We start from the raw sequence: 3356 nt of genomic DNA, 5'->3' as shown, positions 1-3356 counted from the left end.
CCAGATGGCTTCTTACCCTCCAGAAGGTCTCCATCGTGGCCACGATCAGGATCCTTGCACATTTCAAGATCGTCCCAAATGTCATCTGTCACCAGGACACCAGGAAGCTCGTGCCTCTTGGTCAGTTTACTCTTCCACATCCCTTACCCCAAGGACTGATGAGCTAGCTCAAGGTAGATGAGCTAACGTGAGAATCTGAGCTAAGAGGGGGCCAAGGGAAGTTAAACCCTAACCCTTTCAGAAAAAAAGGGAAGTTAAACCCTTTCAGTGAGCTGCCCTCACTGCCACGTTCATTTAATTTTACATAAACACGCTCTTTGAGGTTGAAGCAAATCTGACTGGCATTCAACGTGAAAATAGAATATAATAACTGGAATTATTTCTAAATAGAGCTTGTCTCTAATCCTAATAAGAATTATAAAAAATTACCAAAAAAGAAAGAAAGGAAACAATTACTATATTTTGTAATTATCTTTTTTTTTCTTTTTTTTGAGTTGAAGTCTCACTCTGTCGCCCAGACTGGAGTGCAGTGGCCGCTCCCGGCCACCGCAGCCTCGGCCTGCGGGGCTCCGGCGATCCTTCCGCTCAGCCTTCCGAGTAGCTTGAACTATAGGTACGCGCTACCACGCCTGGCTGATTTTTTGATTTATTGTAGAGATGAGGTCTCGCTGCCCAGGAGGGTCTCGAACCTGCGGATTCAGGCAATCCACTCACCTCAGCCTCCCAAAGGCGTGGGATGACAGGCTGAGCCATCGAGCCCGGCTTTTTTTCTTTTTTATCTTGGGGCAAACGCTGTAGTCACAAGCACCACCCGCAAGCATCCTTGGGTTGACCGAGGAAAGGTTTCATTTCACCCTGCCTACCCCCCCTCCATTTAGTTTCTAAATTAATTTTCACCCAATTTGAGGCCTGGGTCCTTGTGAAGAAATTTAAGTTTGCAAAAACCATGTGGGCAATGACTGGTTCGTTAGACATAAAATCTAAAACAGTAAGGCCAGGGCATTGAAAAGCACCTGCAGCTGGGTACACTGGCTCACACTTGTAATCCCAGCACTTTGGGAGGCCAAGGCGGGAGGACTGCCTGAGCCCAGTTCAAGACCAGCCTGGGCAACAAAGGAGACACTGGCTCTACCACTTAAAAACTTAGCTGGGTGTGGTGGTGCCCGCCTGTGGTCCCAGCTACTCAGGAGGCTGAGGCAGGAGGATCCCTTGAGCCCAGGGGTTCGAGGCTACAGTGAGCTATTAATACGATTGATATGATCGCGCCACTGCACTCTAGCCTGGGCGACAGAGCGAGACCCTTTCTCTAATCACACCCGCAGCTGTCGACGAAGGTCTGACACACCTTCCCGGCATACGGGTGCTTGACCCTCTGATGGCTTTCTGGGGGAGGGGAGGGTGGGCAGGCTGGAACTCGAGAACCGTCACGCGCCTGCAGGGTCTGCAGTGAAAACGAGCCTCGCCATCCTTCCCCTCGCCCCTCTGAACCGTGTCATTACATGCCTGACTTAGAGGGCCTGAAATCGATCAAAAGGAGACGTTCAAAAGCCATCCATAAGAAGCTGAAAATCTGCACTCCACTTTTCTTTGTCTGCACCCTGAGGAGGTCTCAATCTTCCTCCCCTCCCACCTCAAGCCTGACACCAGCCTCCCTGGAACTCTGTCTTTTTATTGCACATTATCTCTGCAATGCTCTCCAAGCATCTGCAGGTCTTTAAAGGAAATGTGAACAGGTAGCCAAGACACATCCGCCCGACAAAGGCATGTGGCACCACGAAGGAGCTCATCATACATCAAAGCCAGAGAGGAGCCTGCTAGCAACCTGGAAATCAAATTGAGGCAGGGAGAGGGCCTGCGTGGAAAATAGATGAGAAGGGCACCGAACAAGAGAGAAGAAAGGCAAGCAGCCCCTACAAAAATTAATGAGAGGCAGAGAAGGCCAGGAGAGGCAGCCTGAATTTGAAAGGAGTCTCGCGCTGCTGAGGAATGGATCTGCGCTTCAGCAAGTCGTATCGACTCCTGCCTGGAAAAGGCAATGACCGTCCATCTCCTTGCATGTTCACCACTCTCAGGACACTGGAGCGGGCGCTGGAGGCAATTAGGGGAGGAACAGGACATAAAAGGGATGGCAGAACAGGCGCAGGAATTCAGATGAGAACCGTCCCTCCACCTACAGCTCCTTCCTGCGTCTGACCTCCAGCCCTCACCGGGCTTGGTATCTACAAGCGCCCACAGGCTGGCAAAACCCCTCTGAACTGAGATAAAGATACCTGCCTAGGAGTTCTCCCAAATGTTACAGAAATGGCACGGGCGCAAAGTCACATAAAGGGTGACTTACTATTGCTACATAAAATTGTCCTTGAAACGTTCCATTTTCATCAGTGACATCCCGGCCGGGAGTGTCCTCCAAGTTCCTTCCTTTTCTCCAACCCGACACACCTGGTGTCTCTCACACTGCAGCTCTCACGTGAGCTGAAGGGCCTCGTCCTCTCCTCCCAACCAGCAAAAACGAATGCTAGTAAGAGGGGAGTTGTGTCCCGGGGGGTGGGCAGTGGCCCGTAAAGGGGATCATTTTGACCATCCTCTGTGGCCCCTGACATGACCACGAGGGCAGATACAAATCCCAGGGCACAAACTCGGATGTTCTAGAAATTTGACTTTATTTATGAACTTACTTTTCCATTTCCAATCCCCACTCTGCCTGGTGGCGGAAACGTAGAGTGTGGGCCCCGTGGGTCTCGCTGAACCGCACAGAGCCCTCAGCAGTCAACCCCCGAGCGGCTCTGCCTGCGTGGTGGCTCCCGCGTGGGGGGGGGCATTCCCTAACAAAGGGACGTCCAAGGGTCACACCACTTACCGCCTGATGACACCAATTTTTCTAATCCAGGTGAACCACGTTCCGGGTGTTGGTGCAAAAGGAAGCAGGCCAACCCACTCCCGCCTCCCTGGCACCCCTTCGCTGGCCTTGCTAAGCCAAGAAAACCCGGGAGCTGGCCTGCGGGTTGTCAGCGGGCGGTTTTCACGTCAGCAGCATGGGCCGGGGAGGGGGCGGGGGGAACCACACGCAGTGGCCGCGGTCTGGGGGGCGGAGTGGCCAGAAGTTGGGGGGCGGGCCAAGCAGCGGAAAGGCTGGGGCCCAGGTGGGCGGAATGACCTTGGGGGGTCCCAGGGGATAGGGCGCCAGGAGTGGGCGGGGCGGCCCAAGGAGCGGAAAGGCAGGAGCCCAGGGTGGGCGGGGCGACCTTGAGGGGTGGGAGGGGAAAACGAGGCGCCTGGGGTGGGCGGAGCGTCCAGTAAGGGCAGGGCGACCCGAGTAGCTGAAAGACTGGGGCCCAGGGTGGGCGGGGCGACGGGGG

This window comes from Carlito syrichta, unplaced genomic scaffold (assembly GCF_000164805.1).
Source record: "Carlito syrichta isolate Samal-C Ts95f unplaced genomic scaffold, Tarsius_syrichta-2.0.1 Scaffold308004, whole genome shotgun sequence".
Taxonomy (NCBI): Eukaryota; Metazoa; Chordata; class Mammalia; order Primates; family Tarsiidae; genus Carlito; species Carlito syrichta.
Note: the sequence above shows the minus strand (reverse complement) of the source record.